This window comes from Acinonyx jubatus, chromosome A1 (assembly GCF_027475565.1).
Source record: "Acinonyx jubatus isolate Ajub_Pintada_27869175 chromosome A1, VMU_Ajub_asm_v1.0, whole genome shotgun sequence".
Lineage (NCBI taxonomy): Eukaryota > Metazoa > Chordata > Mammalia > Carnivora > Felidae > Acinonyx > Acinonyx jubatus.
The window spans coordinates 124,825,549-124,840,116 of NC_069380.1; the positions used below are offsets into that span (position 1 = coordinate 124,825,549).

The following is a 14,568-nucleotide window of genomic DNA, read 5'->3' on the forward strand; positions in this document are numbered from 1 at the left end:
GGAAAAATAAGATCATTTAAACAGACGGAACAAAAAGGACTTTTAGAAAATTCAATACCTATTTTTAATTCAAAAAGAAGGCAATAAGAGAATTTTGTTAATCTGATAATGTACATCTGCAGAAAACTTAGAATAAACATCAGTCTAAATAAGAAAATATCAGAAGCCTTCCCTTTAAATTTGGTAACAATAATGAGAATGCCCATTATTGCCATTTACATTCAACATCTTATAGGAAGTTCTAACCAATCCAATAAGACCAGAAAAGTAAATGCTATAATTTTCTGTTCATAAATGCATATATAAGTTAATAGAATATTATTATAGATATCATAAATACAGATAATTTAGTAAGAAAGCAAGGCATAGAATCAATTTTTGAAATCTTAAGTCAGTTGCATTTCTGTGCAGCAGTCATAGACAACCAGAATATGTAATTTAAAAAGCATGATTCATACAACAAACATAACTATCTAAAAATTATAAATACCTAATGTTGAACAGAAGATACGAACTACCTATATGCAGAAAATCATACATTTTCTTTCCTGAACGATATTAAGAAGACCTAAGCAAATGAAACAGTAGCTCCTATTCATGCATAAAACAACAACAACAACAACAACAACAACAACAACAAAAACCATAAACCTTAAGTGCATTAAGATTTTAATGCTCTCCAATCTGACATGTAGAATCAATGCAATCTAGTTTTAAAAAATCACATTTTTTTCAGGAGGCACCTGGGTGGGTCAGGCAGTTAAATGTCTGACGGTTGATTTTGGCTCAGGTCATGATCTCATGGTTGTGAGATTGAGCCCTACAGGCTCCAGAGCCTGCTGAAGATTCTCTCTCTCTCTCTGCCCTCCTCCCACAAAGAAATAAATAAACATTAAATAAATCAGAAAAAAATCATATTTTATTTGATGGAACTTGAAAAAGTGATGCATCTGTACTGAAATGCAAAAGGCTCAAATTGTCTCAGACTATCTTAAAGGAGAGGGTGGAGAAGGAGCAACAAATTGCTATTTCAATTTAACACAATTTATTATGAAGCTATAGTGATTAGACTTTGTGGCTGGTACAGGTATAGACAAACTGAAGAGAGCAGTAGAGCAGATACCCAGAGAACCACACATATATATAACTCAGATATGAAAAATACAGCATAACATATTAGTAGGGAAAGGAGAAACTGAATATATATATGCAAATACATATGCATATGTGTATTTATATATATGCATGTATGCATATGTATGCATATATATTCACAATTTCTCCTTTCCCTACTAATATGTTATGCCGTATTTTTCATATGAGCATATGAATATATATGTATACGTATACATATATATTCATACATATACGAAAATATATATCATGCTGCCGGTCTGTCATGCTGCCGGCCCGTGATGGAGGACCGAAGGGCACAGCCCAACAGACCCTGCCACCGCCCAACGCAATCGTCCCCACACACCCCCACGACCCTTTCCCCTTCCCAGCTGCAGGGGCCGACCGGCCAGGCCCCACCCTCACTTCCAAGCGCTCCCCCGCCCAACACCAAGCAGCCTTGATGTATGAATATGCGAATATGAATATATATTATATATATATATATGATCATATATGAATATGAATTTCCAACACTGGAAAGAGTCATACATCTTAATTTTCGTTATTTAAATGAATGTGAAACAGTGGGTCATTGTGATATGTGATTTGAGTATTAAGGAGGTTGAACATATCACTGTATATGTATGTTACCTTACATGGTTGTTATTCATGACCTTTTCCCATTTTTGTATTGGAATATTCTCTTATGCTGTGTCCATTCAGCATGTCCACTACTAATTACATTCCCCCAAAGAACCAATGTGAAACATTTATAGCACACTTTGTAAAAGAAAACCGTGAAAGAAATCTAGGTGCCCACTAGTAGGAGTGTAGATAAATAAAGTATGACATAAGTTACACAATGGAATATTCTATACTAGTGACAATAAATGAATTTATAGCCTTATGAACAACATGGTTAAACTTTTTTTTGAGACTTTGCTTTTTATTTTGAATTCATAAAATTAGAATACAAAATTCCATGGTAAAAATATACGCCAACCAAGCAGAAAGATTCAATTTTAGCCTTGATAGCAGTTAGAATCATAGCCTTCTAGAGGTTAATCTAAGCAAATAGACTTACACACTTTAGAAGTACATTCTACATGTTATTTAAAATTTTGATAATCTAAACATTCTATATCAAAAATTTCATAAATGTTTTATAATATAAGCATTTATAAAAGGTGCATAGGATTCTACTATATGTCTATATACTGATAGACCATCTTATTTGTTAAAAGTTGTGATTGAAGTAATATTTCATTTTCTGCCTTTTATTGGATTCTTCCCCTTAGCAAGCAAATATGTTCTCTCTTTTTTTTTTTGGTATTTTTATTTAATTTATTTTTTAAATTAACATCCAAGTTAGCATATAGTGCAACAATGATTTCAGGAGTAGATTCCTTAATGCCCCTTACCCATTTAACCCATCCACCCACCCCACAACCCCTCCAGTAACTCTCTGTTTGTTCTCCATATTTAAGAGTCTCTTATGTTTTGTCCCCCTCCCTGTTTTTATATTATTTTTGCTTCCTTTCCCTTATGTTCAGATGTTTTGTATCTTAAAATCCTCATATGAGTGAAGTCATATGATGTTTGTCTTTCTCTGACTAATTTCACTTAGCATTAAACCCTCTAGTTCCATCCCTGTAGTTGCAAATGGCAAGATTTAATTCTTTTTGATTGCTGAGTAATACTCCATTGTATATATATACCACATCTTCTTTATCCATTCATCCATCGATTGACATTTGGGCTCTTTCCATACTTTGGTTATTGTTGATAGTGCTGCTATAAACATTGAGGTACGTGTGCCCCTTCGAAACAGCACACCTGTGTCCCTTGGATAAGCACCTGGTAGTGCAATTGCTGGGTTGTAGGGTAGTTCTAGTTTTAATTTTTGAGGAACCTCCAGATTGTTTTCCAGAGTGACTGCACTAGTTTGCATTCCCACCAATAGTGCAAAAGAGATCTTCGTTCTCCGCATCCTCGTCAACATCTGTTGTTGCCTGAGTTGTTCACGTTAGCCATTCTGAGAGGTGTGAGGTGATATCTCATTGTGGTTTTGATTTGTATTTCCCTGATGATGAGTGATGTGGAGCATTTTTTCATGTGTCTGTTAGCCATCTGGATGTCCTCTTTGGAGAAGTGTCTATTCATGTCTTTTGCCCATTTCTTCACTAGATTATTTGTTTTTTTGGGTTTTGAGTTTGACAAGTTCTTTATAGATTTTGGATACTAACCCTTTATCTGATATGTCATTTGCAAATATCCTCTCCCACTCTGTCGGTTGCCTTTTAATTTTGCTGATTGTTTCCTTTGCTGTGCAGAAGCTTTTTGTTTTGATGAGGTTCCAAAGGTTCATTTTTGCTTTTTTTCCCTCATGGTTAAGCTTTAATAACATTGAGTACAGAAAGCAAGTACTAGAAGGCACTATGATACCATTTTTATAGATTTCAAAATAAGTAAAACAATATATTTTTATGCATGTGTGTGTGTGTGTGTGTGTATATATATATATATACATATATATGCAATGTGTGAGGATGTGTGAAAAAGCAATATGCATACACAACCATTTAGGAAGATGTACACATATGTATGTATGAATACGTTATACATGCAAACATTTTGTAGGGCAACATCACATACGAAATTCACAGCAGTGGTTATCTGTAATAGAAACACGAGAAGATGAAATAGAGAACATAGGTAAAGCGCGTTAATGGGAATGTTTTCATTTTTGGTTTTAGTGGTAGATTTATGAATATTATTTTATTACATAATTAACAAATAGGAAAAGTGCAATAAAATTAAGTCATGTCTGGAAAATGATGGTAGCACTTTATGAAAACAAAGGGCTCTGATTAACCTAATTCTATACATCATTTTTTTAAAAAGTTAAAGACATGGGCACACACACCAGAAAACAAGTACACAGAAGAATAAAGACATAGCACAAGACATAAACAAAAGGTAGCAATTTACCTAGTGTTTTATAATTGTTACCTAAACCCAAAGAAGTTTAACTGAATAACATCTATGACACTGGAATTTCTGAGGTATTTAATTCACTTCCAGTTTTTTTTTCTATAATTGTTTTACATTGTGCCATAGAAATCATCACATTCGTATTGAGAGGGGAAAGATGCATTGTTAGGGAGGGTGACCTGATTAATAAGACATGTCTATTTAAACTATTTGATGACAGTAGACAGATTCATATGGGTGTAAAGGCTAGGTCAGCTGTGCAATATCATATTTTAATAGAAAAATAATGTGAATAATAATAGCTGAACTATCAAATAATTGCAAATTATTTACTTCATATACAATAATTCTACTCTTACTTGCATTTTAAAATGTGTTTGTGAATGAGAAACAAGTAGATGACATTCCAGAGAAGGGGAAGACAGGCTGCATAATACACAGCCTGGTTTATCTTCATTTCCCAGAAGGCCATTTGGTCCATGTAAGCATGGGCCACGGGAAGCATTTGGAATGAGATTTGGGAGGTCAGGTGAAGAAGATACGTTGCTTTATCTTCAAGAAGTCTGTGAATGACATCCTAGTATTGCTTCTTTCTGGCTTTTCTGGTTAGGAAACACAACATCTGGGTTCAAAGCTCCTATGGCTCCTGCCAAATTTCCTGCTTTGGAGTCAGGTATGTGGTTAGCTTTGTGATAAAGGGCAGCCAGCATCTTGTATAGCACACCCCCATCATCACAATTGGAGGTGAAGCCAGTCTAATAAAGGTTTCGGACCATCCTTGTGGGTTGAGCTCAGTCTTTCAAGTTCCATCTTGAGCTTGCTTTCCCAACTTGATGTTCATCTGCCCTTCTCTGATGCTTGACCTCTGGTCTTCAGACTTTAGCATCAGACACAGCTTCACATAGACTGTGAAACAAGCTCCTTCAACTGCATGACATCAAATCCCTATAATAAGCCATTGTTATATGCACTGCCTAGACCTTCTGTTTCTTTGACCACGCCTGAGTATAACCCAACCCAGAAGATAATTACGAAGGCATGCTTTTCCACATGAGTTCACCCATCTCAGGTTTTGATTGGAGGCAACCCGGCATAGCAGTCTTTGCAGTAAATTTGATCAAGGATCAAATTCCAAGTCCCCTGCTTGTGGTTGGGCTTGTACCTTCATTTCTCTGAGCATCAGTATCTCCCTGTATAAAATTCTGGTAATAATTCCTGCATTCAAAGGTTGATTAAATAACCCATTTAAGTCCTATATTTCAAGCCCCAAACCCAGTAGCTGGCTGTTGGTAAAGGTTACTGTCCTTTGTTCCCAATCCCAGGCTTTGCAGTCCTTAGAAAACTGTTGGATGCCTGAACTCATGCAGTTCATGGGATCTTTTACATAATTAACTGACTGTTTCATTTCTTTGCATGAGCTCTTCTTTACATATTTTACAAAACTACAGGGAAGATATTTAGTGGATTTTCTAAACATATTGGAATATATTTCAGACCTAGGTCTCCACGGATTTGAAACTTGCTTCCCATGATGATTTCTGAATTATGGGAGAAGTTAAAGAAGAGTTGCTTTTTAAAAAAAAAATTTTAACGTTTATTCATTTTTGAGAGACAGAAAGAGATAGAGAACAAGCAGGGGTGTGGTAGAGAGAGAGGGAGACACAGAATCCGAAGCAGTCTCCAGACTCTGAGCTGTCAGCACAGAGCCTGACAAGGGGCTTGAACTCACGAGCTGTGAGATCATGACCTGAGCCCAAGATGGGCACTTAACAGACTGAGCCAGCCAGGTGCCCCAAGAAGCAATGTTTTTATTCACAGAAGTATGAATAAGCTCAATTCTAAGAATACATAAGGCACAAAATAACGAAAAACTGGCAAACCTGGAAAAACTCAAATGCATTCCAGGGAAGTGACCTAAATGTGTGTGTTTGTGTTTTGTTATCTTACTGAAAATCTTTTTGGGATGCATGATATCTATATCCAAAAATTCTTTCTGCTTCAATATTGAAGCTGCCATTTGGTAAGTTAGGTGCCAAAAGAGACAAAGAAGCTGTTTTCCAACCATTAGAACGTTCTGCTATGCCCTCTTAAAACGATACATCTTGCCACTCAGCCTTGAAGCCACCTCCCATATACTGTATTAGAACAGTACAATACTGTAAGAGGCACAAGTAATATGGAAAATCCCCACCCCTCGCCCTGTGTTGTTTTCCCTAGGTAACATAAGAGAAGTTTTCACAGAATTGTGTGGGTTTTATGAAGATGAGTCAGTCTTAGAAAGAGCTCGACATCAAGGAATATTTGAACCTGTGGTTTTTGCACTGATTGTGACTGAACCTCATGTACAAATAAGATGTTTGGTTATGATTTGGTATGTATTGAGAGTTAGCCTCAATAAATCGTACTGAGCTCTGCCTCCCTCTCCAGGCCTCCTCCATTCAGAGAGGGCTTCTTGAGGGCGCTTTGCAGATTCCCTGAGGGCTCTCAGACATTCCTCCCCCTGACCCCAGAGCTCTGGGACATTCCATTTGAAAATCCCCCTTTAAAGACGAAGACAGTGTGCAAGTTGCTGAACTGAAGACATGAGAGACCTGACTTTTTGTTTTTATTCTACCTACTCCTTACTGAACAAGCCTAGCCAAGCCACTTCAGTATCTGGCATTCTTTTCCTGGGGTTAATACCATTTGCCCTCTCAGGGTTATCTTGTTGATCAAGTTAGGAAATGCATGAGGAAACACTTCTAAATCTTAAAATGGAAAGTAAGTTCTTTGCACTGACTTTTCCTCAAGTCCTCAAATGATAAGCCTTCTCCAAAACGATTTTTTCCCCACCCTTACTTTACTTCTTTCCCTACATCATGTCCCCTTCTCTGGTGATTTCAATTGCACTTACAGCCTAAAGTGTCAACTCGAGGCATATGATTCTCAGGCTTAGGTCTGTACCTCTAAATCCTTTTCAAATTGCACTTGAGAACTTCCAGATGTTTTATAGACAATATGTATTGCCGACCTCTCAAATTCACCAGGTTTAAAACACCTTTGCCACGTCCTCAGTTTCTCCCAACTCCTCTTCATAATTTCCCCTTTCTTCAGTGTATATTGCTGCAACCATAGAGACTAAAATATCCTAAAAATATTTTGGCCACTCTTTCTCCCTAGCCCCAAGTCCCCACATGTAGCTTCAGATTTGGTTAATTCTCCTCGCACATGGTCCTCCCTTTTCATCCATATCACTGGGTCCATCCATGCTTCTTCATTCGGGTGTTCGTTATGTCATGCCTGAATCACAGCAACTGTTCCCTGATTGATCTCCCGATCTGGCAAAATACCCACAATTCAACAAATCATACACACCCATTCCAAGTAACTTTTAATAAAATGAAGCATGGATCATATTGCTCCCTTGCTTCAAGACATTTAATAGCTTCCTATTGCCTAAAGAATACAGTATCAAATTTCTTGGTGTTGGTGGGTGTTGTGTCTTAGAGGCACCTATGTATGTATGCTAAAGGAAATAAGTAGTAATTGTTACATACCGCTTACCACTTTCTCTGTTAGATCTGACTACTTCTGCATTCTCAAACCATGGAGGACAGTAAAGTCTGTCCACAGGTATTCCTAGTTAATCTTATGAAGTTTAAATTCACCCATTTCCCCTCAAATATCTGATGTCCTCTTTGCCTGTGTTATTATTTCTCAAAAACATTTTCCGCTCAACTGTCTATGTGGTTTGTCCCTGTTCCTCCTTATACCTGAAGTGTTCATATTTGCAGATTTCATGGGCAGATGTTCACCCTGTGTTTGGACTGGAATATGCCCCCCAAATCCAAACCTGGAGCTGAAGCATACACTTGCATATGGAGCAACTAACACAGCACAAGATCTCATTTTTGTTTGGAAAGGAACTGAACATACATAAAGATTACATCATCCAGTGTGTTTAAATGCATATAAAATAGCCTAATTATAATTATTGGCCGATGTATTTTAGAATTTACATGACAAAGAGAGTTCACTTGTAAATTCCTTACCAGAAAAACATTCTGTGTTAGTATATAAAAATAATTCTTTAAAGATGTTAAAGCAATGCACTGGCATGTTATAACAGCATCAGCATAGGCATGTATAGAAGATGATACAAGAGCTATGTAGGAGATAAAAAGACCAAATATTGCCCTGAATGAGGACCTAGTTAACATATGCCTGCATAATGGCAATAAACATATCTTTGCAGTTTCTTTCATGTTTTAGTGAAGGCCAAATTTCAAGAAACAAAAATGTCATGGAAAATGGTAGATGATGACTTCTCCCCTTTGTAGATAGAGAGCCAAGCCATCCATTTAACCATCCTTTCCCCATTTAGCCCACCGAAATACCCTTCATGGTACTTCCAAATGCTTTGTGTCCTTACACTTTAAAAGAAGCTATTTCCAGAGACCGTTAAGGCACAGTGCTCCAAGCTGTTGTAGTTGCTACCACTCATTAGCTTAGACAATATTAGGAAAGGGAAATGTGCCCTGCATCTCCTCCTCTGTGCCAAGGACAATGTAAAGCTAGAACTTTGGATAAAGGGCAAAGTTTGTTTGTTGTTTATCCATCTCAGGAGGAAACTGACAGCACACTCTAAAAGGTTTATGCAAACATATCAGCGAAGGGAACATATACGGAGATCTAAGTATGGTTAGTGAGCTCGTGACACATAATGACTATCCCAGTACCTGACACAAATAGGAAGCCATTACCAGCCCTAGATCTAAAGCAATAAGAGGCGGAAACAGTTACCAAATGCTGTAAGAGGTGGAAATGGGGGAGCTGGGTGGGGCTGCATGACTAGAGCTCTGGGTCTAGAAGACATTCTGATTCCCCACTCACAATTACCACTGGCCAAACAAAAAGGGTAGCAGAGGGCAAAGGAACCAGGGAGATTTAGTCCATAGGGGTCACTCTTCAGAGCAAGGCAGAGAGCAGTGAATAATGGATAGAGAAGAGGCTCAAGGAGGAAATAGAGAAAAAAAAAACTAGCACCCTCTTCTTCTGTAAGGAGCTTGGCAACTGCATTAAACAATAGAAAATATTACGAAGGAGCATATCTGTCCTAATAACTAATTGTAAGTCTTATTGGTACTAATAAATGTAATTGATGCAGTGCACTGACTCACAGCAAGGCCAGTAGACTTGGCGGCTTTAATGATTTCTGAGGATACAATGATACATACAGAGTATCTGTTCAGCACTTGAGTGGATAAATAATTTTTAGAAAGCCAATATGTGGAGTGATGGAATAGAAACAAAACCCCAGGCATGTCTACGTACTTAACCACACAGCTACAGTCAGCTGTTCAGACATGTGAATCATGAAACATTGAAATTTGGAACAAGATGGAAATCCCTGGGGAAGTTTTCCCCTCTGCTGCATTATGGATGGGAAATAGTTAATTATTTTCCTATTTCTGAAGATAACTAACTACACTCATTCTGTCACCCTGAGTATAACTGTCACTATGAATACTAGAAGTAAAATTGACAAGATCTTAAAATCATGAACCAAATGATTTAGTTTAAATGATTTAGTTTAAATGATTGTTTAAAGCCACCTTTAAATTATATTTACTTATTCTAACATAATAACTTATTGTTTAGTCTTCATTAGCCTATGTAATCTAGATGAAAAAATGAGAATACGCAGAAGTTAAAAGCTGTGCCCAGAGTCACACAGTTAGTAAGTAATAGAACCAGAATTCAAATTGGTTGATAACCACCAGAATCACCTATGGATTTCTTTAACACAGAGAACCCCTGAATCGCACCCTGTATGTACTGAAGGATCATCAGGATGGGGTTAGGAGTGAGCAGTGGTGACATAACAATTGATATCTCTACTTTTAAAGGCTCCACAGCAAGACTGATGTAGTGGCAGGGTCATAATTGCTACAGATACAAACTGGCCAAACTTTGAAACAGCAGATTCTAAGGAGCCACCATTCAGTTCTTGATTGATTCTCTGTCTCCAAGTGTGTCATCAGTTACAACCAGGAATCTTATCAGGTCAAAATTTTCACGGAAGCTATATTTGGAGTCATGTTGTTTGCCCTATTATTGTCAGGTAGTGAAATGCACTTTAACAAAACGCTTTCTCTAAGACCTGATGTGAAAGTTCAAAAGTCTTCCTATTTCATCTTTCTGTGCATTACAGTTTGCATGGAAAATAGGAACATGGTGAAAAGAAAAACACTTAACTTCAAGTTCTGGAAATGACAACTGGGCACCATTCATCTAACTTCTACTTCTAACCCTGGGGTTATCGCAGTAACACAGCTGCAAGTGAAGACAAACATAAACTCAGAAATAAATATTTGAAGAGGGAGACAAGATCCAGCCATCATGGGTTCCCATTCCCTACTCCACTAAAACATACAAACAAACAAAAAATCATTAGCTTCAAATGAAGACTTCTCCAAAGGAAGGAGGACACAACCAAAATAATAAGAGGAAAGTATAATGCACTGTAGACCTGACAAATTGGGAAATTCCTAAGATTGATATAAGGCCAATGACAGAGAAGCTGCCTTATTACTCAGTTTAATAAAGTGCCATGGAAGAGTGGAAGGACTCTGGAGAGTCCCCGAAAAGTGGAAAGACTTCCACACCTGGATTTTTGGACTCAGACTGACCCTGAACTAATATTCTTTGTCTGTCCTTTATCTCTTTCTAACAACTTGCTGGAGTACTTTGATGGTGGTATAATCTTGTTTAAGGGAAGGAGTTTTTAAAAACAACAACTCATCTTCCTTTGTACTCATCTTTAAACTAGCCAACGTTTCCCACCAGATTATTGTTAACCTCTCTGTACAATAGAATAAGATTTGAAATCTGGTTGCTCTTATGCAAAATTAGTCGTCACTAATACAAAGTGTACTTTTTATTGAGTTTTAAGAGCCGGTATGCCATTCATCCTCAAGTGAAAGAAAAAAAGAAAATCAACAATAATCAAATTTCTTCCTAATGGTTGGATGGAAGCCTTCTGGGAGATGAGTTGCATTAATTCAGGATTGTATTATGGTAAGATAGATAAAGCACTATGCTGACTCAAATGGGATACTACCACAAGTAAAAGCTATCACTTGAACAACATAACTGCCCACACACCACAGATGTATCAGTGAGTACAGAAGGACTTCATGAGGAGTAGAGTGCATAAGGACAAGGCCATTCAGGGTTTGTGACTCAGAAGGTTGTCCTGGTGCCTGGCTCTCTTTCCTAGGGTAATCCTCCCATTTCTCCATTCCTTTCTAAACAGAAGCTGAAGGAGGAGTGGTCAGCCAAACCAGGTAAAGCTCGACCTTCTGAAGGCAGGCTGCCTCCTTCCATGCTCTCCCCACTGAGGTTAGAGGACCATTTTTCCTTCAGATATGGCCACCTCTGATCATCTGACTGAAAAAGTTCTTTGGCTCAGTCCAGCTGTACAAATCACGGAGGTGATTGAGAAAGTCATTTATCTAAGAGAAGTTGAGAATATTATGGATAATATGAAGGTACATTATTATGTACAATAACATATATAATGTAGAGGAAGTGTGATTGACTGGGAATAGAAAAGCAAAATAACTGCAGTATTTCCGAAAATACCACACTTCTTTAGTTGGCAAAACACCGTTTTCTACCAAAATAGCCTCATTCCATACTTCCTTGAATATGTTTAATGAGATTGTTTCTGAAATTTGCTCAATTTAAGGTTTACCTCTAAACAGCTTTTAAAGATTTCTGTCAGATTTGGGGAAATTAACTTAAATACACTTTTTCTTTGACAATTAAACAGAGTCAGATACCCCTGAGAATTCCTCAAACTTGTATTTCTAGCTCTTTTTTCTCTTTCCTTACATAATAAAGTATAGCCATTATCTTTTCCATTTTGCTTATTTGAAAATAACTAACCTTAAATATTTGAGCAAAATACATTTTGACTTAAAAATATATATATTTCCATGGACTCCTTAAGTCAGTTCACATGCTCCTCAAGGCACTGTTTTACTCCTGTGTCCTCAGAAAGAGCTTTGGCACAAGAAACAGAGTATGCCAACGGCTGGCAGCAAAGGAGGTGTAGATCCATTGTAAGAGACACCCACAGCAATAACATCAAGCTACAGGCAAATTGTAATTAGGCAAAGAATGTTCTCTTCTGTATTCTTCTCTTAAAAACACTAGGGAGATCGGCTTTAAAATGCAGAGTTATATTAAGACACATTTGTCATATATTCTTATTGAATCACCTAGAATATTTTTGGTTTGATGTCTTGTTACACAACTAATACATTCTTCTCTGTTCACCAACTTGTGTGGCTGAAAGAATGATGATATGTGAAATGTAACTTGGAACCACAAATCTAAGGAACTCAGTCTCTTAAGCAGGCATCAAGACTTATTTCAAGTAGCTGTGCTGTCTTAGGGCCCAGATAGCATCTCAGAAAGTCACCTGGGTACCTTGCATTTTTTCCCACTGTGCTTTATGTAGAAGGAAACAGAGGTAACAGCAGAACTCAGAACTCATCCTTATCTGCTGAAAATATTGCTCAGATACCAAGGGAGGGAACTCACACAAATCCTTGGCAAGAGCATGTTAACCATGGAAAAAGGTAGGGGAACTGAAGTGAATTTCATATTAAAGGAATAACAGTTGTTTCTCAAAGGAAGGGTAAATCAGTACATGCAGTTGGGGAAAAAAAACAGATCGTTCACTCCGTTCATCTTAGTTAATAATCTTTAAAAGCTACAAGGAAAGTAACTCCCTCAGTGAGCTAATGAAAAGGACGAGTCTGAGGAGTGACTATTAAGGAGGAAGAGTACAGCCAAGATGCAAAACATCTTCCAGGGCTACAAGGCCTACCTAAGTGGATAGAAAGGAGTAAGGAAGAAAGTCCATACTTACTCCATATTTGCATGTATCAGGTACAGTTCTGCATATTTTCCATTTACGATTCTAACTGCAAAAAACATAAATAATATATAATTTCCTGATTCAATTGATGAGTAAATGGATGTTTAGAGAAATTAAGTACTTTCCTAATGTCTCACAAATGCTAAGTAGAAAGTTTGCCTTTAAAGTTGCCTGCCTAACTAATTTCAAAGCCTATTTTCTCTCTGTAACAAAACCAACACCAAATGGAAAGCTGATTGTTTATAATGTCAGACAACTTTCACTGAGAAAGGAAAATGAAGTCTCAGGATGTTAGGAATCTTGACAGTTTCCAAGGATTTCCAGTAATCACTCCTATTCTCTCCACAACCATATGTTCCTAACCCCAGAACTTTACACTGTTAAGAAAATAGTGAAAAATACATTTTGCCCCTAGGCATTCATGATGCAAGAAGTCAAAATCAAAATCAAGAGTGGTAGAGTTTTCTGAAAAGATAGAGATAAAAAAAGAATGAGATTTGTGAGACTGTAATTTTAAAATAAAAGTTATTTTAGGGACTCCTGGGTGGCTCAGTCATTTAGGTGTTCGACTCTTGATTTTGGCTCAGGTCATAATCTCAGGGTCGTGAGATCCAGCCCAACATTGAGCTTCATGCAGAGCGTAGATCCTGTTTGGGATACTCCCTCGCCCTCTCTCTCTGTCCCTCCCCCACTTGCACTCACTCCCTCTCTCAAAATAAATAAATAACTCTAAAAAAAGTTTCAAAATTAGCAAAAGCTTTAATAATAGTAGAGTTAGGGTTCTCAAATCAGAACTATAATTTCTGCATATAGAAACACGAGAATATCTATATGAATTAAATATTCCACTAGGCATTTTCATTTATATATTTGTAAATAAACATTAGATAAATATCAGAGATTAACCAAAATTGCCAAAAAAGAGAGAAAAGCAGCATAGGAAGACCTCTGGTTCAAGTGGTTTTTCTTTTTTTTTAAGTATTAACATACCAAAGTTAAGATTAGCTGGTTAGACACTAAAATGATACTTTCTTGAATATATTTTTACATTAGTTCATGAAGGTAATATATATTGGTTGGGTATGTGTTGTGCATTGGTTGAGTTAGAGTCACAACCTGACCACAAGTTTTAAAATGTGTTTTCCAAATGTGAAATCCCTTTGTCTCTCAATTGCCTGAAACTTAGGGTGGAGTTTTGTGGTTTTTTTTTTTTCTTCCATTTAAAAACACCTGAGAAATAGAACTTAACTTCTGAGGTATAGAGATAAAACACTTTGAGCATATATTATTATCATTTATTTACAGATCAAGAAATCTTTATCCAAAGTCAAGCAGCTGGTAAATTTTAAAACCAAAATTCCATGTCATCAAAACCAATTGTTCTCAACTAGTGGCAATTTCTGATATTTAGAAGGATGGCTTTAATATGTATTCTGAGACAAGTAATAATGTTGAATCTTTTTATTCAATGTATTGTGTTGTTATTTTTTTTTAATGCTTATTTATTTTTGAGAGAAAGAGAGATA

The 14,568-nt window shown here is 36.9% G+C and overlaps 1 long non-coding RNA gene across 1 annotated transcript in view; it reads left to right on the forward strand.

The window, feature by feature from the left end:
• Nucleotides 1–1,388: 1,388 nt before the first annotated feature.
• LOC128315701 (uncharacterized) overlaps nt 1,389–14,568 on the forward strand; it is a 29,516-nt gene continuing 16,336 nt past the window's right edge. Inside the window, exon 1 of the long non-coding RNA XR_008298758.1 lies at nt 1,389–11,642. This is a non-coding gene — a long non-coding RNA (uncharacterized LOC128315701). The remainder of the gene's footprint in view (nt 11,643–14,568) is intronic.